The sequence below is a fragment of the Pinus tabuliformis genome, chromosome 7 (assembly GCF_031772625.1).
Source record: "Pinus tabuliformis cultivar Carrire ecotype Pingquan chromosome 7, CPIR1, whole genome shotgun sequence".
Lineage (NCBI taxonomy): Eukaryota > Viridiplantae > Streptophyta > Pinopsida > Pinales > Pinaceae > Pinus > Pinus tabuliformis.
Window position 1 is genome coordinate 1,252,929,105 of NC_142293.1, and position 26,731 is coordinate 1,252,955,835.

The following is a 26,731-nucleotide window of genomic DNA, read 5'->3' on the forward strand; positions in this document are numbered from 1 at the left end:
CTTTGGACTGTTGTTAAAGATGCTTTCCACTTAATCACTAAGTAGTATTTGGAGCAACAGAGAAAGTCATCTAATGCTAGAGAAATAGGGCAAATAACTATGGTGCTGATATTACAGATGCTAAATGTCTTGACTCAGGGATTTAATGTGAGAACAGATAAATTATGGACACTAATAGAGGAAATCTTCAAACAGACAGATACATCTGGAATGGAGTCTGAAGTAAGAGCAGCTGGCAGCATATAACAAAACTGAAGCATTGCAAGAAGATGCAAATCAGCAAAATGAATTTAAAAGACATTCACAAACTAGATATCTAAATCTGCTAGCAGAAATAACATGCAGAGATGTGTACAAGAACACAAGGAAAAGATGGCTCATAGGAAGGAGAATGTTGTGCAGTCAAATATAACTTAAGTTGATATTGGTCACTTAGAAAATACAGCAACAGTGAGGCACAACCTCTCACCATTTCATCCAAATGCAATGATGTTGAATACTGGATGGCAGTGACTTAAGCAGAAGCTCAGAAACACAAAGGAACTCAGATCTGAAGGAAGATGGCAAGAAAGAAAATTTCAGTGGCATTTTCTCTTGACTCGGACTATGAATGCCTCTCAATTCCGACTATGGAGATAACAACATGGATTGAAGCATAAAACCTGGACTTGGACACTTGGTGTATGGCTATTTGCAATCTGATTGAAAGCATTGAAGTAGAGCATCTTTAAGCATTGTTGAAGCCATGATAAAGTAGTTCTAAGACATGAAGAGGGAATAATGTGCTCATTGATGATAAAGCATCAATCCTTCTATTTTGAGTAAAAAGAAGAGCACTATGACAGGGGGAGTCCTAGACCCATGAAGACCTACTATTTATGAAGAACAGAAGCAGTTTGATAGGGGGAGTCCCAGAGCACTCCTTTGCCATTGATGTCAAAGGGGGAGAGAAGAAGAATATTGCCATCAATAACAAAGGGGGAGATTGTTGACCTACGTTGTCATTGATGTCAATCTGGCAATATTCTAGATACTAGATGATCCATGAAGGGAAGAAGAACAGATCCATGAAGAGACAGGAGCAAGGCCATCAGGATAGCCAAGCCATAAGCAAGAGTCTGTTAACAGAGGAGTTAACAAAGGAGGCATATCAAAGCCATCGCTTATGCTTAAGAGTATTGCAGAATATCAGAGGACATCATTGAAAGACATTGCAAAGCCAAAGGAAGACATTGGAGCAAGAGGAGCCACATCGGAGGAGCATTGCATGTAATACATGCCCAAGAAGAACCAAGAGGAAGAAGTCATCAAAAGAGGAGTTAACATGCCAGAGGAGGCAAAACAGAGCCACATTGGAGGAGCATTGCATGTAATACATGCCCAAGAAGAACCAAGAGGAAGAAGTCATCAAAAGAGGAGTTAACATGCCAGAGGAGGAAAAACAGAGCTATCGGAGCTACAGGAGGAGCTATATATATATATGTCATATATATATGCCAAAGAAGAACATATCGGAGGAGCAAACAGAGCAAACAAAGGAGAAAACAGAGCTATCAGAGAGCATAGGAAGAGTCTTATCGGGAATAATGTATGCCAGCCAAAGAAGAGCGGAAGAGTTAAAAGGAGCGGAGCTGTATATAATATATGTATATGCGAAATACACTATCGGAGCAAAGTATGGCAAAGAATGCCAAAGAATACACTATCGGGAGCTATCGGGAGCAATATAGTGTATATGCATGCAAATACACTATCGGAGGCGCAAACACATATATATAGGCTATATACACTATCGGAGGCAAAAACATGTACATATAGAGGAATACACTATCGGAGCGGAGAAATATGTAGAGATCGGCGATATTGTAATCAGCGGGTTCGGTTATGTGCCACTACCCAAAACCCCCGATTGCGATATATATGTGCGGACCCGACGACATATATGTCCAGGTGTATAAACAGGTGAAGTCCGGGTAAGTGCTTCAAAGCGGGTTTTAAGTGTATTTCATATATGCAGGCCTTTAAGTCTTGCCACGTTAAAACATGCAAATTTGCAATATATATATATATATATATATATATATATATATATAACTGCGATATGTGTGGACCCGCTGCAACATTATGCAATGGTTTAATGATATATCGCATCCGCCCATCGCAATAATACGAAGGGGTGTCACCCCTGAAAGCGCCGATTGCGATACATGTTGCGAACCTGATGCAACATTACAATTTGGCTTAATATAATATCACATCTGCAGGTGAATCGGCCATCGGCCATCGGAAAGTTGCGACTGTCGATTGCGATATATGTAGTGGACCCGATAAAGTTATAAATGCGGGCGTAATAAATTTGAAGTCCGGCCTTTTAACGTTTCAGTCATTTTTTCATATATTCCTCTGTATTTCAAAAAATTGTATTGCGCGGGGTTTGAAGGCCAAAATGAATCAGAAACGCTCCTGATAGTATAGGAGGCCTGAATGAAAGCCGATTGCGATTGCGATTGGGACGTGGCATGTCCGTTAAACGATAAAGTCCTGTGTATGAACGATATTAAAGAAAAAAAGGGCTCTCTCTGATATCAGTTAATAAGCATCATTTCCTTTGTAATACGGCCTGCTCTTCTGTATTAACGTGTCCATGAAGCAGTGGCTAATCTGGATAGGCAGAGGAAACTACAGCGCCCAAGGAGGGAAGCCGAAGGATCAAGCAAGGCAGAGGAAACTACAGCGACCAAGGAGGAAGCCAAAGAGCCAGAGGAAAGAGGAAACCGACGGTCAGAGGCATCAGGAAGATACAAAAACAGAGAACAAGCAGTGTTGAATGTTGTTGAAAAGGCTGGAGGAAACAGAGGCAGCAGCAGGGGTCCAGTAGAACAGAAAAAGGGCCGAAGGACCAACAGGATAGGAGACAGTCGAAGGGCAAAAGTAGTCAGCAGGGAAGCAGTCATGCTGAAGTATTCACTGTGACAGTGAGAACATATGCTTGAACAGAAAGGTGGTTCTTATGCAGAGCTTAGTGCAGCTAATAGTAGACTCACTAAAGCTGTGTGGAGACATTATCAGAGGTCATCTATTGGAGACTCTGTGTGGACAGTATGAAGAGTTGTAAAGACTCCTTCATAAGAAGACTGGTTGTCATTGATGTTGTAGCATGGAGACTACAATGAAGCTGTAAACAGACAGAACTCAGTAAAGAAGAGTTTTGAGAGCAGAACATTACTATCAAACATGCCTTGACAAGATTGGGTTGGAACCCTTGGGGTTGGTGCCTCAAAAGTAAGAAGGATTGGAGTCCTTGGGGCTAATGCCTCAAAAGTAAGAAGGATTGGAGTCCTTGGGATTGGTGCCTCAGAAGTAGGAAGGATAGGTGTCCTTGGGACTGGTGTCTCAGGAACTGGAAGGATTCAAGTTGTTGGGAGTTGGTGCTCCTAAGTCCAAGATTGTTGCCTTGGCCAAACAAAGTTGGAGCTTTGGAGGTTGGAGCCTCACAAAAGTCCAAGTTGGTGCTTGGGAATTGATTGCAACCACTTATATATTGTATCTATTTTATTGCAAAGATTATATTAATAAAAGCATTGATACTTGTTGTTCATCTCGTGTTCTGAATATAAATGTTTTAACTGGTAAAATAATAGTTGAAAATGAAATACTGATTCACCCCCCCCCAGTATTTCCAACAGACATGACATTAACCTTTTGACAAATCCTAAGGCTCTCAATGGGAGCCATCTAAAAATAAACTTCTTGCTCATGAAACCCATGAAGCAAGGCATTACAAAATAATTTTATTTTATTCTTTGCATCATTTACAAAATCACAATGTCATTATGAAGACCGAACCTAATTACATTTTACAACACTTTGTCTTAACTAGGGACGTATTCATAATGGTACTTGGTCATTCTCAATATGAAGAATTTCTCATAAGAAGAATTCGGATTTGTAACTCATTTGTATAGCATCATATCAACTAGCATTGTTATATAGTAAGGCCTTGACTAATAGCTCTATCTCTCCACAAGATCATAGCACAACGTTGGCGAGACCAATGATTTATAGACATACTCATCATTGTCTCTCTAGGAACATACCCAACTCGGGTTCACTCCGGATATGCTCCAAAAGGACTATTCTTTTCTTGGACTCCCCAGTCCCACAAAGAATATCGGTCCTCCACGACTACTCTTACTGTTGGATGCCCTATCTCATCCTCAAAGAGCATCGGATGCCAAATGATTACACAATCCTCCATTCTGTCTTCCTAGGTGAAGAACAAAACGACATGTCTATCTCTCCTTTTCAAACCAGGAGGACATATTCCATTAAAGGAATGTACTCATTCCTATCACAAAGGAATGTACCTAAGCTCCCTGCTTAGGAATTTTCCAAGTTTCTTCCAAGTAAGAAACTTCTTTTCAGGCTCCCTCTTAACCAGGGACCTATCACAGCTCCTCATGTGGAGATCCTGAAACAACCAGTTGCTTGAAGAGCTCCTTCCTTTGATGTCATGAATTTCTTCTTCGTTAAGGAGTCTTCATCTTTGGGAACTTCTACATAGGGCACAGATCATCCATCACTTTTATCCATGAGTTAGTCATGTCCTTAACTCATCAGAAAGTGATCCATCAGATTTTCCATCTGGCTTTGCTTCATGTCATTCTGCTTTCATGCCATATTTTTCGAAAGGACATTACATCCTTCTATATGGTCTGCTTGGAAGTCATCCACAGATTTCCCTTTGGAAGTCCTACATAAGCCCATCCAAATATTAGTTCAAAAATAAATGAACACTTTTTTTCACAATTACCTCTGTGTTGATCTTTCACAATGACATATTCCTGTAAGTATCAGCATCCTACATTCAGATTGACACATCTCCCACAGATATTCAGTGTCAAGGGTCTTTATCTTTTTCCGACTTTCATCAGAGTCTTCACATCCTTCCGAGATATCTTCTAGTCATATCTTCTTGGACTTCAGATGTTGAATGCCTTCTACCTTCGTTGCATATTATCACAATCTCTTCCTATCTTTTCACACACTTCATTCCCAGGAGCTTCCAATCAGAGTTCCTCAATCATAGTCAACCACCTCATACTTCATATGAGGACATATTATGTTGATTTCATCTAGTGTGACTCATGCCTTTCGACATTCTTTCATAGGAGGAGATTCCTTTCCTTTCATCATGCTTCTCAGAATAGAAGTAGCGATCTCTGTTACCTGCAACCATATGACATGACCTTATAATATTAAATACAAGCATACATACCTTATTTACCTTTAGGTCATCTAGCCTTTTTTCAGTAGCTTCCTTGATTGAAAAGATCCTCAACCCCTCGATCTGCTTCATCTCTCATGTCATCATACCATCATCCCATGAACTCCACAAGTTGGAGTTCCTGATGAAACACTTCCTTCCTCTCTAGATTAGTGAATCCTCCAATGAGGTTTCCATCTCACATATCCTTATTCAGTAGATGTTTCCCTTTTAAACTGATGTATGATGAGACTTGTCCTGGATGACTTCTTCCTTTGATCTTTCAATGAGGTCACCAAGAGTTATATCCTTCAAAGTTGACTATCAGACATCCTTCATGTTTCCTATGGTGATGTCACGAGCTCTTGTTTCTAATGCTTCCATGATGCCACGATGCATCTTATTATTTATTATAGCCATATCCTATAAGGTTTAGGAGCTATGACAAGAACTTTTGTGAGGGAGACTATCTCAGTCGAGATCTCTTACTTCCTATTTTCTTGGACTTCCTTTCTTCAACTTCCTCCGCTCTTCAATGATATGGGCTTCTCTTCTTTCTTTTGATATTGTCCCTTTAGGACAATCTTTCCTGTAAAGTCCATAGTCTTTACTTCCATAGCATTGAATCTCAGTTATGCTCTTCTTTCTTTTCTAAGAACCATAAAACTTCCTTTCCTTTCAGCAAACGTTTGAGTTCTTTAATTCAATACTTTTGCCCTCAACTTGTCTTCTTCTATCTTGCATAGAAACCACAAGTTGTCGAATGAGGTAACTTTCTTATCCCCATGGATATATGTTACCTTGATGCATTTTAGATCAATGGTGATTATCTTCTTATCATCTTTCTCAGATCTCGTAGATGAGATCTTATGAAGATATCCCTTCATCCTTTGATACGTTTAATTTTTATGTACATCAGATCTAAGTCATGTGACCTTCTTTACTGCATCTTCAGAGAATATTCTTACGAGTTTATCATATACATCTCTTTGATGTCTTCAATATTGCTATATGAGGGGACCTTTCATAAGAATCCCTTTCCATGAATTCAGAGGAGACCTTTTCATTGATATGTTCAATGACTTCACTTTCTTCGAGGACTATATCTATCCTCCTTTTCTATGCAAGGAATTTCGATGACCCATCCAACTTATAGATCTCCTTGCAAACATGAAGTCATTTTACCAAATTGATTAAAGAATGAAAGATACTTGACAAGTGAAGATGAAATCTTCTTACTTGATCACTTTGATGATGGTTGAAGAAGATGTATTTGTTGCTTCCTTGGATGATCTTCTTCAAGGGCAAGGAGAGGAACCTTGCTTGAATGAGAGGGAACTTGCCTCATAGCTTTGAAGATGATGATAATGCCTTCTTGCTTTCAAGATACTTCAAGATCAGAATTGCTACTAGGGTTTTGATTTTCTCCAAGATGATGTGATCATCAAATTTAAAGTACTTCGAGCTACCTTGCTTTGTAGATAACTTGATGAGGGTCTTTGTGGTCTTTTGATGATGATTATAGAAACAAAATCTCTTGTTGTTGTAGACTACTTCTTCGATCTAGGGTTTGATTCTTCAATGTAGATCTTGATCTTTTGCTTTGATAACCTTCAACTTGCTTTGATGCCTTTCTTGAAACTCGATCCTTGAATGTCTCTTTGATTAGATGCCCTTCCTTTGACTTCAGCACCTTAGCTCTGATACCATGTTGAGAAATCTAGGGCATTAGTATTAGTTGATTTCTCTTCTTTGGTGACTGCTTGTGAATATTTTTACTTGATTAGATAAGGATCTTCTTCTTGTTAGTTTATTAGTGTTCTTCTTCATCAAACAGTAACCAATGCATGAACATAAATAGACAAGAGACACAACATGTAGGCTATGAGCTAGGGCCAAAACCTCTCACTCTTTGAGAGGAAAACCTGCACAAATTCTTCTTATAGAGATTCCAATTGACGAATACCAAGACCAAGACCCCTGACCTATTTGCCACTCCAAGACCAAGACACATATCCTCTAGACAGTCAACCTCCTTGATTCTTCTTTGACTTCGACCTTCATGGCATCATCAAGATCTTCTTACTGTCATCCTTCTTGTTGTCATATTATCTGGACCTTACTTCTATGATGGCACCGAGCCATTTCTCTTAACATAGCACTGATATCCTTCTTCTTAAGATAGCACCAAAACTTATATTGAGAGCCTACAAAATCACTGTGATATGCAGCTACTTCATAGCACTGAGCAATGGTCTTTGTTATGGCACCATACTGTGATTTCTTCTTGAAACTATAGCCTTCATATTCTTTCTGAAATCATGATACCGAACTGTATGTATCACTGTAGTCACCACAAGGATCCGAAATTATCACAGTGCTTTGATACCCATATTAGAGGGATCCATTATTCTCTTGACTGCACTAGTATTCGAACTGTTTACTATAGTTGTCCACCGAAGTTATGGACATGTCTGAACTTTTGTCTATCACCTTATCCGAATTACAGAGAGGTGTCCAAAATGCTCCTCTGTTTTTCCCATCCGAAAAAGTCAGAGAGGTATCCGAAAAAATATCTAACTGTGGAATAGGCCGAAGTGGGTATATATAGTAGTATGCCCATCAATATAAGCCGACATGAGTTGATGAACCGACGTGTCACCATAACGTGAGTCAACATGAGTTATTATTTCATCTTGCAGGCCGACATAAGAAGAGGACTGTGCTTGTCTTTGGAGAGCTATTTGCTATAATACAATTGACATGACATTGACCTTTTGACAAATCCTAAGGGTCTCAATGGGAGCCATCTAAAAATAAACTTCTTGCTCATGAAACCCATGAAGCAAGGCATTACAAAATAACTTTATTTTATTCTTTACATCATTTACAAAATCACAATGTCATTATGAAGACCGAACCTAGTTAGATTTTACATCCCCAAAGGACACTTGTACCATTAGATATCATCAGATCACCTGAGTTTTTAAACTCTACTTCTACTTCTCATCATTTTCTCTTGTACCCGGATTCCACACCCTGCAGGGAATTGTAGCACTATTGGAGCACTATCATTTATGCTATAAATTTATTGGAGCACTACAATTTATGCTATATGTCATGAAAGTTATTGGAGCACTATCATTTATTTGAAACAATTGTAGCTTAAAGCAATCTATTCTATTTTACTTGCCTATTTTTCATTTAATGGTGCAAACACATATGAGCTCATTTACATTCTAGTCTCTCAAGTTTTGCAACTATCTTATTTCTCTTTGAAGCATTTGCATGTAGCATTATTTTAATTGAGGAATTAACACAATTTGCACTTCATCTAGGCATTTTAGTATAAGAAGGCCCCAAGCCTCACTAAAATTTTACCTCCAACATAAGTTGGTTGAAGTAGACATCTTAGGGACCCTCTACTCCTCTATTGACTCCTCACTGTGAGATCCAAATCTTTGGGCGAGGGTGAGACTTGAGGATTGAAGAGTCAAATTGCAATCTTGTTGTCAAAGTAACTAATAAAATTAACCAAGAGCACTTTCCATCACATTTACTTTGCTTGTCCTTTGGTGTTTTGAGTTGTTATATTGCAAAGTTTATTTTCAAGAAACATTTCAAAGCAAGTATTGTGATTCTTCAAATTGGTAATAAGTGTTTTCATTTCATGCTCAAGTCTAATTCCATATTGACATCTTGATTTAGCATTTAGCATCTCCTATTTTACTTTTTCCAAAGTAAATTTTCTAATTGTTGAGTTTTGGCAAGATATGTTTTGATTCATGAATTGATTTTATATCTTACAAATATCTTGTGCTAACATTTTTTGTTTGCATTTCAGGGTTACTTTGCTTTCATTATTGGAAGCATTTCATCTTTACTTTGAGCAAATGTATCTTTTATTTTGTTGAGCAAATTCTTTATAAGGCACTGGTTTTATGGTTTCCTCATGTTAATGATTTTCATTGTTATTGCTCATATCATATTTTGTTCATAGATCATTAAAAGTAATCCATTTTCACTATAACACTCTCCTAGAACCTCATATCACTTTTAACTTAACTTTTCATTAGGGACCACCCCCCTTAGCTAACCTAAGAGATAGCTTAGACGCAGAGAGTTGGGAACAGTGTAACAACCCCTTCTATGAGTTCCCTTCCACCAACCACACATTGTGGGGTTGAAGGCTTTTCTCACTAACCTGTAGGTAGGTGTAGGCAGCAGGAGTAACAAGTAAATCAGCCTTAGATTTTTTCTTTGATCAAGGTTTTAAACGTTCCAAATTTCCACAAAGAGAGAGAGAGACATTAAGCACCTTAGAAGGTCTTCTTAAGAGGGCCAAAGATTACCTCAATGGGAGGCCATAATTTTCTTCAGATTATGCCCAAAGATATATCAACCCAGAACGTCCTCCAAAATGCTAAAAAGAACCTTAGATAGAAGTCTGCTAAAGTTAGCAAGTGTATGCTCCAAATAGCCATAAGAGCCCAGAACGTCCTCCAAAATGCCAAAAAGAACCTCAGATAGAAGTTTGCTAAAGTTAGCAAGTGTATGCTCCAAATAGCCATAAGCGTTAGGGCAAGTGCCACAAAGGTCTGTTGTGAATTAGCCTTCACAAATATTACAAGAATGCCACAGAAGTAGACCTTAGATTACCTCGGATTTGCCTCAATTTAATGCAAAGAATGCTTCAAAATTTGAGTCCATAATCAGCGTCAAAAACAGATGGGAAGAAGCCACAGAAGATGAGATAAAACAGTGTGAAAAAAGGCCTACAAATTTTGGCCTCAAGAAACCCTAGATCAAAACCTCAGAACATGCAAGACGAGCCTCAAAAAACAAGTCACAGGCCCACAACCCTTTCAATATGATTCAAAACTGCATTGCAACAAGGGTATGAATCGCCTCGGAAACATCCCATAGATAGGCCTTTATTTTGTCACTAAAATGCGAATAGGAGCAGACTTATGTTATGCCACATAAATGTGAACAAGAGCCTCAAACAAAGCTCTGAATAAGCCCAAAAAAAGAGGGTCGAGTTGATCCTTCAAAGGGGGCTGAAAACAGAGCTAAAGAGATGATGAACTAGCAAAGAAACTTCCCCAGAATCTTGGATATGTCTTGAAATTTTCAACAAAACTTGTCTCCAACAGAGGCCCTAGGTATGCATTAGAATAGGTCTAAAAGGGTCTGAAATCCATGTCTCAAGAAAGCCAATTGAACCGCAAAGATATAGCCTTTCTAGAACCTCAGAGAACCAGGCCCGAATTTAATCATAAACAGTGCGAAATCTAGCCTCATGAGGGCTGAGAACCAGACCTGGAAATGATCACAGAACAAAGGCATAAAGGACCCTCAACTCAGACAAATATATCAAAGACTTGTGCTAGAAGGAGGTTGAGAATCTCTATCACAAACCAACAAACAGCGATCAAAAAGTATAAACAAGAATGCCCAAAAATTTGGCCTCCTACACAAGAATAGTTGTTTTGCTCCTAGCCTCAAAAGATAATGGCTTGAGATCTGTGTGAAAGAGTGATGCCCTCATGGAGAAATGCGAGTCTCAATTTATAGAGAGGGAGGGAGCTTCTAAAGGGCCTAAGATGGCCTTAATTCATGGAGTCGACCTTGTTTTCCACCATTTTGTGGGATATCCCTAGGGGAAAAAATTCTCCGTGATGGTCCTCAGCCGGCAGCCAACAGCCACCAACTAGCTCAATGTGCCATTTCTCCGCCACCTAAGCCAGCCATGTGGTCCCTCACCCATCTGTCATGATCGTATGCTTGAAGGTGGACCTCCCAAACCTAAAGGTATGCCTTGTTATTTGGTAATTGAGTATTTTAGTTTATTTATCATGGAAACTTTGGGCATGGATTAATGGGGGGATTCGGCGGAAAGAGTGGTCTAGGTCTGTGCTCTTGTCCCCTAGGTCTCTTTTGGGATGTTAACCTTGCACCCTAGTCCCATGGGATCTCTTTTACTGACCTTTTTTTTTAGGGATGGTACTACATGGGAAACACTAATTTCAGTTGCGTGGTCCCACTCCCTGATTCGCATATATTACTCCCCTTCCACTCATTACACCCCCAATCACCTCTCCTCCCACCTAGTTCCACATTCCTCCATTGGGTCCACATAGGTTCAGCCACCCCCTCCCCTTGCCCCACATCTTGGGTCAGGCCTAGAATGATGCCCAAAGGTTGATGCAACTAAAAGAAAAAGAAAAAGCATAATTGGCCACATTCAACAGGAAATTGTACCACAAAATGCAAAATATGGTCGGGACAAAAGCATTTAGCATGTGGGCAAAAGCCATGACATGAGCTCTACCCCATTCCATGGCCATCACCTTGGTTCCTACATGGCCCTTGATGAGCCTCCTTTATCATTCAGGAACCCATGATTGTCCCAACCCCCGGTGGGCGATGAACTACCCCACCTTATAAGGGGGTATCCACTGCTATACTTTATGCATCATGCTCTCATTACCTAGAGCCCCAAGTAGTTAACCAAAGAAAATCATAAAAATGAAAGAGGCATATGAAGAAGGGTGGAAAAATCAAGGTCAGGATAACTCATGCACCACAATTTCTCCCTCCTATACCCAAGTGTGGCCTTCCCTTTTATTAGCTACCCTTGTACCATGGCACGTGATCCAGGTTGTCCCCTTTCATTCCCTACTCCATTCCATCATTATGCCAAAGGCCACCACCATTTGAAGGATGTACTACAGACATAACACCCCCTTTAGAGGTAGAAACTACCTAATGGGATGCTTGGTTAACCCTATTTGGAGTTGGGAGACATTAGCACATGCCAAAGCCCATTATGGAAGGACATGCCATTATGAAGTGCTCACTTGTTATCCATGGTTTATAAACCCTTTTACTTGATTTCCTAAATGACTTGGTGTGTTGGAAGGCACAGGGACACACTGGATCTTATGCAGGATTGCAGGTGGTTTCCATTTGGGTTTAGTCTCCCTATACGGGGTCCTGACCCCAGAGGGCTACATTGGCACATGTAGGGTGTGTGTAGAGAGCCATGGGCCTCCATAGCAACAGACAACACTCCATGGATCCCCATAGCCATTCAGAGATTGCTCGTGGTTCACTGATTGGACGAGGAATATGCACCTAATCCATCATGCCTAGCTCGCCCCAAAGTTGCACCATACACTTGGTAGATGATCCAGGTCTTGCACGATGATGTGGCATCACCTACACCATCATCCTAGCCCTTGCAGGCGATCTATAGGCATATTTGATTTGTTTGGACACCAATGAGGACACTTGTGTGCCCCCACATGTCATTTGGAGCACCACAGATTATTACAAGGGGCCAACCCCTTGTCCACTGCTTCTGTGAGTTTAACTACACATTATGGCACATATGGATCCCATTAGGCCTCCTTCAAGGCCCAGCGACATGCACTATTCATTATTCGACCTCTTGATAGACTTATTCTTTGTTTATGAACTAGTTTGGTGGGCTTGTCACCAAAAGTTAGTTATTTTGCACATTATTTTATTGTAGTGGCTAACGTAGGCCTAATTAGCTAAATCAAACTCATTAGAAGTGTATAAATACAAATGATGAGCTCATTTCTCATCATCACTTGGATTTGGAACTAGTATCTCTTCAAAGATTTTCGCTATCCTTCTTGGAGGATGAATTTTTGGAGCATGGAATGAATTTTGATGTTTGGATAATTTTCATATGTCTTGGAGCTTCCCGATGGCAAGTTTTTGAATGGTTGAATATATTCTTATACATGTAAGTACATTTTAATGGTATTCATTCTTGTTTACTTTGTCATATACATTGGACTGGGATTTTCATTGTTCTAGGGCTAATTGCTGCATGCATTTATGGCTTAAAATTGCGGAATTTTGTCTCTATTATAGCATCTCTCAATGTATGGGCCATGTAATATGAACGAAATCTCCTAGGGGTAATTCTATCAAAAAATTGGACCTTGATAAGACATTTCCTTTGCGCATCGAAGTATAAAAGCTGCAAGATTTCTTCTCCTTGACCTAGAAGGCCAGGGAAGTGGTCTTGAGGCCTCCTTGATTGGGAATCAAGAAATACTCTTCATATTCATCAAAGACTCCATTCTCCCAAAGATTAAGGCACTGACTACCAAGAGGTGGTCACCAAAAATCACAATCTTTCACCTTCTTTCAGGTCTAACCACATTGGAGCATCTAGGGCATCAATTTCCCGGCAAGCTAGCACTCCAAAAAGTTTGATCTCCTAGGGTCTCCTACGTTGATGCTTCCTCAAGGTCTCCTCCAATTTTGAAGCTATTCCGACGGTGGAGTTGGGAGAAAAGCCAAGCCCTAGCTCTGGGATCAAACTTTGCCTTAGCATCCCCAAGGCTAGTACCTCATAGGATCAAATCAACACCTTCAAGTGAAATTCTTTCTTTGATCCCTTCCCACCTTGTCGAGGGTGAGAACATCATTGGTTTTCACACCCATTTCTCCTATCCTAGACTGGGTCCACTTGGTCCCGTGTGGTCCCGCTCCTTTGAAAAGACAAATCTTCAAGAACCATCCGGGATACCAATTACAATAAGGATTTTAGGGATTGGGAAGTTCCTTCATAAGCCATATCCCATAAACCTAACCCTTAAATCCTCCCTTCCTTTCCCTAGAAGACATTGTACCTTGCTTAGAAAGCAAGCAAGCCTTATCCTTCTAACTCTTCCAGGAAAGGGATTATTAAGGTCACTCCACATCATTTCATTGACTTATCCTTCATCGGTGACTCCATATATACCAGGTCTCCTCCCATCGGTGAAAGTTTGTAAATAGAATTATAGAAGGGAGCCTTAGCTGAGGTGACAGTGAGCTAAGTCTCCTTTTGTTGCCCTTGGCCTAGCATTTGCCCTTTAGGGATCCGCTTTGGGTCCCTTGCTAGTTTGAGCAGTAACAAACCTTACAAAATTCAAAATTGAATATTTTGGAGCCAAAAACTTAAGTTGACTTAACCTTTGTTAGTTTTGGTAGTATCGGGCAGGTGTTCTAGTCCCAACTTTGGTCAGAGAGGCTAAGAAACACTAGAGCTCCAAAACTGAGAAAAAGTTTCAAGAGAAAACACCTAGAGATGCCTCAATTAAGTTAATTAATCAATAATTAAATATTTCCTAGGTCTAACCTAGCAAAAGTGATTAATTAACAAGATTTAATTGAAAAAGGTGAGATTTCTCTAGAAACTCACATAGATCAACTTAGAGATGATCTTAGTCGTTGATAAGGATCTAATCATGGTCATTGGTTCGCCAACAAGAAATTATAAGAGGAGGTCAATGGGGTTGGAGCTACACACACTTGAAGTAGAGTTGCTTGGCAGAAAACGAGCATCCAGCAGTAGATTGAGAGAGTTCGAGCCAAAGGGGATGTAGAGACAATGAGTGTGAAGGAATTTTTCCAGTTTCGGGGAGGCAACAGCAAGGTGCAAAGCTATACCACAGTGAAGTTGCGCATGGATTATGCAGGTGCTTCAGCGATCAATTCGATTCAGCTAAGAGGGAGGTCAATTCAGGTTCCAGAGGTCGGGATAATTTTCCAGAGGATCGAAGAGTCACTTCCGACAACAAAGACAGGTTGGACGACTTGATCAAAGGTTGAACAAAGCCACATGTGCGAGGGGCAGCTCAGTGACTGCGCAGAGCACCTGCACAAGGGTTTGGACGGCCAAATTTTTTTAGCAAAGTAGTGTCAGGATTGCTTGTGGAGAGAGAATTTTCTCTCTAATATTTTTGCCAGATATTGGATAGCCAGATAGGCATCCATAGATTGTACTCAGATTTTTCATTGATACATAATAATAAAACCCTCATCTACTGCACTGATTTTCCTACATTGGGTTCTTTCGGAGACAACTGTCCAAAAATAACTATGTCAATTTTATTGTGTGCACTAGCATTTTCTCAGTTTCCAGCATTTTATTTTCTGCAACATTTTTATGGTGAAAATTGTAGTTGTGATTTTATTTGTTATTTGCTGTAGCAAATAAACTACATTTAATTTTTAATCAGTTAGAAGAATAATTTCCAATTGTTGCAGTAGGATTAAAAATTTTGCTTGCTATCAAAGCGTGTTCAAGACAAATCAGTGGCTCAATGACAAGGAGAAATTTTGCAGCTTCAAAGAGAGTCTCTGAGCAGAATTTTTGGGTCTGCGTAGAGGGCCAGCCAGGTAGTGCGAATTGCTAAGAAGAGGTCGATTTTTAGTTTTCGGTGGCAGAAAAAGTTCGAATTTGTCTAGTAGCGGTCTAGCAGGCAATGATGTAATAGGGAAGCAATTTCGGTGGGTAGATCAGTATTTTCGTTGAGCAGATCTGGGCACAATTGATTAGTTGCAGTTTTTGTAGTAGCAAAATCAGCGTCGAGTGGAAGAGAAAAAGCACACAAAGTTATACTTGGGATGTCTCCAGTAAATTTTTTAGAGTTCTCCAGTATGACCACGAACATAATTTATATTCAGGGGCTACAAAATTGTCTTCCAGATTGGAGGATGAATTTGCTTGCTTAACTAGCTCAACTTCACAGGGAGTCTAGAATATAGACAGTGGAGCATCAGCTCATATGGCAGGAGTTAGAGAATATTTCTCCAGCTACAATGAGGAGGAAATGGACTTCCAAATAACATTGGGAAACAGGATGAAATGCACTCCAGTTGGGATAGGTACCATTGACATTCAGAGGGAGTCAAGAGCAAGCACCAGTGTTACAGATGTATTGCATGTACCAGGATGGGTATGAACCTAGTTTTAGTTTCCCAGTGACAGGATAAGGGATATGATGTCCACTTTGTAGGGAACAAGGTGTTCATCAAACACCAAAACTGAAAGAGGGTGAAACAGATTGGGGTACGAAGCAACAAGTTGTACAACTTGCAGTTCGACTCTCCAATGGCACTAGTGAGCAGTGATAGTGATAGTGGGAAAGACCTGAATGAGTTATGGCATAGGAGGATGGGACATTTACATCATGGAGAACTAAGAATGGTCAAGGAGATAGTAACAAGTGTTCAAGAATTAGGAATGGAACATGATGATGTGTGCAACGGGTACGTGCTTGGGAAGTATGCTAAGGCAATGTTCCCAAGAAGTGACAGCAAATCATATTATGTTACAACTTATACACCCAGACATATGTGGCCCTATGTCCACTAGATCTCTCAGGGGGTACAAGTACTTCGTCACCTTTATTGATGATCATTCCAGGAAAACCTGGATCTATTTTTTGAAGACGAAGGATGAGGTCTTCGATCGTTTCAATAAGTTTAAGGCTCTGGTGGAGAATGCAACAGGGAAAAAGATCAAGGTGCTTTGCTTAGATAATGGAGGTGAGTACACAGAGAGTGACTTTGTTAAAATTGACAACTAGGGCCAAACTCCATGTGGGTCATCTTATTTAAGGCAGCTGATATTTTTCTTGGATTCCTCTCGTCGAGAGGTGTAGGATTAATCTAAATATCATCTGATTCCGATAAGTATTCATGGAGATATGAATTTATTTGTGTAATGGGACAATTCGTCAAGGTCAGCGGGCAACCAAATTGCCCCCACTTATCCTCCATGTTTTAGTATAAATGGAAGAGGACTTTAGTCATTTGACACACACACTCTTGTGATCTCTTGTCATTCTATTTCGGGTTTGATGAAGATGAGATCTAGAGAGAGTGCCCTAGGTGATATGCTGCCCTAATAGGAGATGCCCTAGAAGTTGTGATGGAGAAGGGTCTACGCTGTCATGGAGGACAGCCCTTATCTCAGCCACAAAGAAGTCTAATACGCTGCCCTATGGAGAAGCCCTAACAGCCACAAAGAAGTCTAATACACTGCCCTATGGAGAAGCCCTAACAGCCTATGAAGAAGTCTAATACGCTGTCCTATTTGGGTCATAACCACAGAGGAAGAATGGCTTTATTCACAGTGAAGCCGCAGTCCAAAAGGGAGACCCTAACCACAGTCATGAAGGAGACTTAGGGAGGCTCCTTTGCTGTCCAAAAAGGGATCCTATAACACAGCAAGGAGAGTTGTTTATGTACCCTAGGACATAATCAAGAAGGGGGTTACCTACAGTGTAAAGAAGACATTACACAGTCCTAAGGAGAGCCTTAGTTGCAATCCAGATTCGCTCTAACTATTGGGCCTATTCCGCATTAAAAGTTGCCCTTCATTTGTAATTGAAGAGGGTCATATTATACCCTAGCCGTAGAGAATAGGAGGGCTAATAAAGGAGGCCTAAGAAGGCAGGACCTAAACGCTGTCTAGAAAGCTATGGCCGCAGTCATGGAAGGATGCCCTAGACTCTATCACAATCAAGAAAGAAGCCCTAACACAGTTATGAGGAAAATCCTAACACTATCATAGAGAAGCTCTTCGTTGCCCTAATAAGAAGCTTAATGTTGTCATAAGAGATGACCTTAAAGCAATAATAAAGGAGGTTCTCACCAAGTTTGAACGTTGTGTCATAAAGACCTGTTGAAGAAATCTACAACCATAGCCTAGTTGCTCTGCTAGGCTGCAAGCCATAGCAAGTAGCTAAGGCTGGTATGTTATTGGATGTTGTATGCGCAACATAATGATAATATATTACAGCAAGCATGAATGAGTGCAGCAGCATGAAGGATGCAGCAAAATGGTGATGATGAGCAACGCAGTATTTGGGTACAACACAATGATTAGTGCAGCATGATGAATGGTGCACAGTGATAGTGGTGCAGCACAGTGACGATTAGTGCAGCATGATGAGATGCAGCATAGCAGTGATGGGTGCAGCTCAGTGATGGGAGCAGCACAGTGATGAGAACAGCTCTGTGATGGGTGCAGCATGGTGATGGAATCACCTTGGATGATCAGTTGAAGCAGTGTGCCTTCACCTAAGTTTAGATCAGCTACCCCATGTGTCATCTTCTTAGAGAAAATCTCTGCTCTTATTTTGATAAGTCAAAATGTTGACTTCTGATGTATATGTATTATGTAGTATCTCTCTCTCTCTTGAACCATTGAAGAACATAAGAAGAATTGATCAAGGGTTTCCCCACATTGGGGTTTGTCCCTGGTTGGCGCCACATCTTCTGTCCTCTTGTCTTGGCTTGTTTTCTGCGATTTATGTTTATATTCTATCTACATTTTACTATCATGCTAAATGTGATTGCTAATCTGGAATTGATATTGAGCTAATATGGAAAATTGAAGTAAATTTGCTCTCAGCATAGAACATACCTAAAATTAACATGGTATCAGAGGTGAGGTGAAGACAAAGCCCAAGCAAGAGTGAAAGAGCAATCACCGAAGACAGTTGGAAAGGACAAAAGGCTCAATGGGTTCCTCATCCCACTTCAAATTCACCAAGGGTGAAGTCGAATCAAGAAGATTATCAGAGTGGCACAACGGAAGCATATGATGGCCTACCTAAAGATCACTTCAATGGGAAGTTCGGATCTAAGGGTGGAAGGAAAGGCAGATGCCTTGCTTGCAATGAGTTTGGCCATTATGCGAAGGAGTGTCCCAATAGAAGGGATACATCGCTTGATGATGATAACAATCATTCCAGGGGCATCTTCAATGATTGAAGGAATGACAGGTACAATGGCAAAGGAAAAACGAATGCAGGTCATCAAGGAAATGGCCAACTCTTCAAAGAAAGCAAGAGGTATGAAGAATCAAAAGTTGTTTCTGAAAAGCTAAAGGAATATTATCTTATATTGGCCCTCTCCACTACTTCTCCTCCAGAATCTTTGGGAATCTGGCTTATTGATTGTAGTGCTTCAAGGCACTTCATCGGATAGACGAAAGCTCTCTCTAATTTGGTAGAGGTGGAAACAATCGTGGGGATTATATTTGGAGTCAATGCCACCTATCCCAGAAAGGGTGTAGGGAATGTTACCCCTCAATTGAATGAGCGTGACACAATTCATTTTCAAGAAGTTCTTTATGTACCTGATCTCAAGAAGAACCTGGTGTCCATTTCGGCAATGGAAGTCAAAGGTTTCAAGGTGCCATTCATCGATGGAAAGGTACGTGTTTGAAAACAAAATTTTCAAAGATGCTTTTACTCATGGGTTCAGGGTTGGCAATTTGCATCAAGTTGCAGGAAATCCATTGGGGCCATGCCGTGTGACACATCTCTTCAATGGCGCCAAGGTTTGCCCATCTTCATTATAAGGCCCTACCCGATGTGAGTCAGGTGGTGAAAGGGATGCTTGAATTCAAGAAGAGCATGGAGGTACATGTCTGAGATGTACCGAAGGAAAATCTTACAAGGGGACCATTCCCCTCATGTAGCAAGTCCACAGATTTGGAACAACCCGAGGGGTTTGAGATTCATGATCGGGAATCTCATGTATGCAGGTGGAAGAAAGCTCTCTATGTCTTAGAGCAATCACCTCGAGCTTGATATGAGAGGATTGATAGCTAGCTTATGAAGCTGAGATTCACAAGGAGTGAAGTCGATCCAAATCATTGCTTGAAGGTTGTGGATTATAGACCTCTCATATTGGCACCTTATGAGGACGACCTCTTTCTAACAGGTGCAGACCCTCCCATTTGCAAAAGTAAGAGAGAGTTAGATTCCGGATTTGGAATGGTGAACTGCAAGCTCGTGACTACCTCAATGCAGCTTAACTTTCAGAAGTCATGTGGTAGTGATGCCGGACTTGATTTGGGAAATGCCTCTGAGTTTCATACACTCATACGAGCATTGATGTTCTTGGTGAACTCCCGTTCGGATATATGTTTTGTAGTTAGCATGGTGAGCTCATATATGGCTGAGCCTCACTAGATTGGTGCCAAGAATCATTTGAGATATCTTCAGGGCACAATCTCTCATGGATTGAGATACGCTGCCGGAAATGTGAAGCTGCATGATTATTCTGATGTTGATTAGGCAGGCAGTGTGGAGGATCGCAAGAGCACTTCTAGGTGTTGATTCTCTTTGGATTCTGCTTCGATATCCTAGATGAGCAGGAAGCAGAAGTCAGTTTCTTTGAGCACCAATGAGGCTGGATACATAGCAGTGAAGATGTCTAGTTGTGGAAGCTCTTCAGTGAGTTGTTTGGACATGTGTTGGATACCATCGTGATCTTCTGTGACAACCAGAGGGGGATTCGATTGTTGAGGAATCTTGTGTTCTATGATCGCTACAAGCATAGAGACATCATGTACCACTTTACCTGGGATATAGTACATCGAGGAGCAAGAAGGCTTCATTGCATTGGGACTGATGTGCAGGTCGTCGATATTCTGTTGAAGCCCCTGGGAAAGGTCAAATTCTTGACTTTCCGAGAACGACAAGTTGTGGAGAGACTCTCTCCTAAGGGTCCTGTATGATATGGACAATGAGCTTTGGGAGCTCCAGGGGGCTTGGGGGTACATCTTGGAGCGATGAGCAACCATAGGGAGAGTGGTTCAACCTTCCCCTAGTGGTGTGCTATGTAGGCATGATGTGTGGTTCATCCTTCTCCTACTGAGACACATTCATAGGGTGAGTGGTTCAGCATTCCCCTAGTTATTTGTTGTGTACAGAGTGAGTAGTTCAGCGTTCCCCTAGTGATTTGTTGTGTACAGGGTGAGTGATTCAGCCTTCCCCTGGGATACCCCTAGCGACATGTAGGCAAGATGAGTGGTTCATCCTTCTCCTACTGAGACATTCTACCCATGCAGTCTGGGACTCATGGGAAGTACCACTCACCTGGCCAATGAGTAGGGAAATGAGGATAGGGACCATAGTAGTACCGATGGACGCATTGTGTATCTACCGTACTCCCTATGCTAGGATGATATTGATCTGGGATCAATTGGAACTGACTTCGAGGCAGTAAGAATGATATAACTCACTCTCTTTTGGAATTGATTTCGGATCAGTAAGAGTGATATAACTCACCCTCTTTTGGAACTCATTTCAGATCAGAAGTGATATAACTCACTCTCTCTTGGAACTGATTTCGGATCAGTAAGAGTGGTATGATCCACGCTCTTTGTTTGGAACTGATTTCAGATCAGTAAGAGTGGTATGATACACTCTCTTTGTTTGGAACTGATTTCTTATCAGTAAGAGTGGTATGATACACTATCTTATATGGGACTGACTTCGAGTCAGTAGAGGATGGTATAATACATTCTCGATCACTTCTTCTTCTTCATAGTTCAACAGAGCAGTGCAGGGCACTGATGGCAGAGATAGTACAGTCTGGCAAATGGATTAGCAAATGGAGTTCTCCCTAGTTAAGAGGGAGTGTTAAAATTGGCAACTAGGGCCAAACTCCATGTGGGTCATCTTATTTATGGCAGTTGATATTTTTCTTGGATTCCTCTTGTCGAGAGATGTAGGATTGATCTAAAGATCATCCGATTCCGATAAGTATTCATGGAGATATGAATTTATTTGTGTTATGGGATAATTCGTCAAGGTCGGTCAGCAACCAAATTGCCCCCACTTATCCTCCACGTCTTAGTATAAATAGAAGAGGACTTTAGTCATTTGACACACACTCTCTTGTGATGTCTCTTCATTCTGTTTTGGGTTTGATGAAGATGAGATCTAGAGAGAGTGCCCTAGGTGATACGCTACCCTAATAGGAGATGTCCTAGAAGCTGTGATGGAGAAGGCTCTACATTGTCATTGACGACATCCCTTATCTTAGCCACAAAGAAGTCTAATATGTTGCCCTATGGAGAAGCCCTAACAGCCACAAAGAAGTCTAATACGTTGCCCTATGGAGAAGCCCTAACAGCCTATGAAGTAGTCTAATACGCTGTCTTGTTTGGGTCACAGCCACAGAGGAAGAATGGTTTTATTCACAGCTAAGCCACAGTCCAAAAGGGAGACCCTAACCACAGTCATGAAGGAAACTTAGGGAGGCTCCTTCGTTGTCCAAAAAGGGATTCTATAACGCAACAAGGAGAGTTGTTTATGTACCCTAGGACACAACCAAGAAGGGGGTTATCTACAGCGTAAAGGAGACATTACGCAGTCCTAAGGAGAGCCCTAGTTGTAGTCCAGATTCGCTCTAACTGTTGGGCCTATTCCGCATTAGAAGTTGCCCTTCATTCGTAATTGAAGAGGGTCAGATTATACCCTAGCCGCAAAGAATAGGAGGGCTAATCAAGGAGGCCTAAGAAGACAAGACCTAAACGTTGTCTAGAAATCTATGGCCGCAGTCATGGAAGGATGCCCTAGACTCTATCACAGTCAAGGAAGAAGCCCTAACACAGTTATGAGGAAAAGCCTAACACTATCATAGAGAAGCTCTTCGCTACCCTAATAAGAAGCTTAATGTTGTCATAAGAGATGACCTTAATGTAGTAATAAAGGAGGTTCTCGCCGAGTTTGAACGCTGTGTCATAAAGACCTGTTGAAGAAATCTACATCCATAGCCTAGCTGCTTTGCTACGCTGCAAGCCATAGCAAGCAGCTAAGGCTGGTAAGTATAAATGGTTGCAGCATATCGGATGTTGTATGTGCAGCATAATGATAATATATTACAGCAAGCATGAATGAGTGCAGCAGCATGAAGGATGCAGCAAAATGGTGATGATGAGCAGCTCATTGTTTGGGTACAGCACCATGATTAGTGCAGCATGATGAATGGTGCAGCATAGTACACAGTGACAGTGGTGCAACATAGTGCAGCACAATGATGATTAGTATAACGTGACGAGATGCAGCATAGCAATGATGGGTGCAGCTCAGTGATGGGAGCAGTACAATGATGAGAACAGTGTTGTGATGGGTGCAGCTCAGTGATGAGAACAGCTCTGCGATGGGTGCAGCATGGTGATGGAATCACCTTGGAGGAACAGTTGAAGCAATGTGCCTTCACCTGAGTTCAGATCAACTACCTCATGTGTCATCTTCTTAGAGAAGATTTCTGCTCTTATTTTGATAAGTCAAAATGTTGAACTGTTGGAGAACATAAGAAGAATTGATCAAGCGTTTCCCCAAATTGGGGTTTGTCCATGGTTGGCACCACATCTTGTGTCCTCTTGTCTTGGCTTGTTTTTAGTGATTTATGTTTATGTTCTATCTGCATTTTACTATCATGCTAAATGTGATTGCTAATCTGGAATTGATATTGAGCTAATATGGAAAATTGAAGTAAATTTGCTCTCAGCATAGAACATACCTAAAATTAACAAACTTCAAAGGTTTTTGTACAAAGGAAGACATCAAGACGTAGTGGACAGCTCCATACAACCCATAGCATAATGGGGTAGCAGAGTGGAAGAACAGGTCTATAGTTGGGGCTGTGAAGCCGATGTTATATGACTAGGATTTTCCCAAGTTCTTATGGGCAGAGGAATGTAACGTCGCTGTGTATATTCAAAATAGGGTTCCTCTAAGGGCGTTGGGGAAGATAACACTAAAAGCAGTCTTCTCAAGGAAGAAGCCAGGAGTAAGTCACTTCAAGATCTTTGGTAGCATAGCTTATTGCCATGTACCAGATGAAAAGCATACCAAGTTGGATCAGACTGCAAAGAGGGGATATTTCGTTGGGTATAGCGAAACCTCTGAGGCATACAAGATCTACATTCCTAATAGCAGGAAAATTATCGTGAGACGAGATGTGAAGTTTATGGAGGACAAAGCCTTCAAGAAATCTCGCAAGATGCCAGCAGGCTAGGAAACCGGATTCGTCCTAAACCCCCTGCGAATCCCGAATCCGGCGAATCCGACACGATTCGGTCCGGATTCGTGTCCAAATCACAGGACACGTCGTGTCCGTTTCGGACACGTCGTGTCCGAGGGCGTGTCGCGATTTTAGGACACGTGTCCGGTTTCCAGGACTCGCTAAGCTCAGCGCGGGTATGAAAAGGGCGTGTTTGCTCATTAATATTTTCATTTGGTAAGTGATTTGTGCTGTTGCAGCAAGGAGTAGAGCATTTTGGCAGCTTCATAATCAAGTCTAGGCCCTAGTATTGATATGCTATTCATGGTAATGTTAAATTCTTAAAGTAAAAGTGACATTCTCCTTAATCTTCATTTTCATCCTTTTACTTAAATTTTTAACATTACCATGAAATGACTCAGGATGTTTGAGAGTGGTTCCGGCCTCATTGGATTTCATATGGAGAAAGTAGAATTTTAGATTTCATTCAAAATCCAGCAGACTTATCAGTTTTTCAGGATTTTAGGATTGGGGGATTGCAATGTTTCCATTGAATTTTTTCATGTATTAGGGTATGGAACTCGTATTTAATCAAGAGCACCAAACCAAGAGCTTCTGAATATGTCGCTCCCACTCCCGTTTTCACTCCCACTCCCCGCTTTCGCTCCCGCTCCCAAGTAACACTGTTCCTGATGATATGGGTCTGGACACCATTGTTGAGTTGGCATTGGCCAACATGGATCTCAATGATCCAGTGCTAGAGCCTGTTAGATTTGATGACTTAGAGGGGTCAACCTCCATACCAGCAGATGCAAAGGCGACTATGGATACAGGGGAGGAGGAGGATGTAGAGGAGAGCAGTGGGGACCATGATGATGGGGACAGTGATGCTGATTCTGATGTTGATTGATTCCTTGAGGCTTGTATACCTGTAGTTGTTTTATATTTTCTATTTCTATTTGCCATTGGCATTGCACCAACACTACCTATGTAACACATTTTGATTTGAGGACTTAATGAGAAAACTACAGTTGTCAGTGTGTTTATCTTACTATCTTGTAGTTGTAAGTTGTCTTTCAGTTATGAATTATGAATCATGATTTAAATTTTTAATAGATTTATCATTTATGTGACCAGTACCACTGACATTTATTTGAATTTTGTATGTACTATGCATGCTAATAGCTATAGATGAAGATCTATGTTTGAAATCAATAAATTTGTATCATTAATTAAAATTTGTGTAAGAAATATGATAATATCTAATTTTTAATATATATATATATATATATATATATATATATTTAAATATATATATTATATATATATATATTATATATATATATATATATATATTTTTAATAAAATAATATATAACGTGTCCTGTTCCGGGGGGTCAGCGTGTCCCGAATCCAACACCACGAATCCCAAATCCTACGTGTCCCGAATCCCTGTGTCAGGTGACTTAGCCAGCAGGTGATGAGAGTGAGCCAGCAGAAGCTCCATTGGTTCAGCAATAGGGGCAACCGTTAGGACCACCACAAGCACAGTCATTGGGATCTAGTATAGTTACCGGTACCAGCACATCCTCAAGTGCAAGGGATCCAGTGAGTCCACAGCAAACGAAGCAGCAAACGCAGGATGAGGAGCTGGTTGATCCTCCCACCACTAATGATCGAACAAGCAGGGAAGTTCGTCAGACATTGAGAGATGCAAAGGTGTTCAATGGAGCTCCTAGGATGAACAAGAGAGAACACAGACAGCCAGACAAGTACCAAGCTTTGGTAGCACAGGTTCAAGAACCCTCCATCTATCAGGAGGCCACACAACATCAGGTGTGGGTAGATGCCATGGTAGAAGAATATAGCTCTATCATGAAAAATGATGTTTGGGAGGTAGTGTCGAGGCCTAAGGGTAGGTCAGTTGTGGGCTCTCAATGGATCTATAAGATCAAGTATGCTGCATATGGCAGCATGGAGAAGTACAAGGCTAGGTTTGTGGCAAAGGGGTATTCACAGAAATAAGGGATAGATTATGAGAAGACCTTCGCTCCAATTGCCAGATATACTTCTATCTGGTCGGTTGTATCTCTAGCAGCACAGATGGGATGGCAGATTCACTAGATGGACGTCAAGACAGCATTCTTGAACGAGGTGATAAAGGATGAGGTATACATCGAACAGCCAGAGGGATTTGAGACACATGAGAAGGGAACACGTGTGCAGGCTGAAGAAAGCTCTACACAGGCTCAAGCAGGCTCCCAGGGCATGGTATGGTCAAATTGGCAACTACTTGCAACAAATGGGATTCGTCAAGAGTGACGTAGATCCCAACCTTTAATATTTGATGGTAGAGGATGAGCCACTCATCCTAGTGTTGTATGTGGATGACCTATTCTTGACAGGGTCATCAAGGCTCATAGAGGACTGCAAGAGGACCCTGGCACCTGAGTTTGACATGAAGGACTTGGGGCTTATGCATTACTTCCTAGGCTTAGAAGTGAGGTAGAAGGACAGGGAGATCTTCCTTGGTCAAGGAAGATATACTACAAAGATTTTGAAAAGATTCAGGATGCAACAATGTAGACCTATGACTACGCCTATGATTACTAACTGGAGGAAGATCGATGCATCAGAGGACGAGGACGTTGACCCCACCTTGTATAGACAGCTTATTGGTTCCCTCATGTATTTGGTCAACACTAGGCTAGATATTTACTTTGTGGTCAACACTCTCAATTAGTTTATGGTGGGACCGAAGAGAGTGCATTAGACAACAACGAGGTACATTCTGAGGTATTTACGTGGCACAGTCAAGTATGGATTAAGATGT

The 26,731-nt window shown here is 41.1% G+C and overlaps 1 protein-coding gene across 1 annotated transcript in view; it reads right to left on the minus strand.

Annotated features, from left to right (window-relative positions):
- UGLYAH (ureidoglycine aminohydrolase) overlaps window positions 1–26,731 on the minus strand; it is a 369,965-nt gene that overhangs the window by 276,227 nt on the left and 67,007 nt on the right. The gene's annotated exons all lie outside the window — the stretch shown is intronic.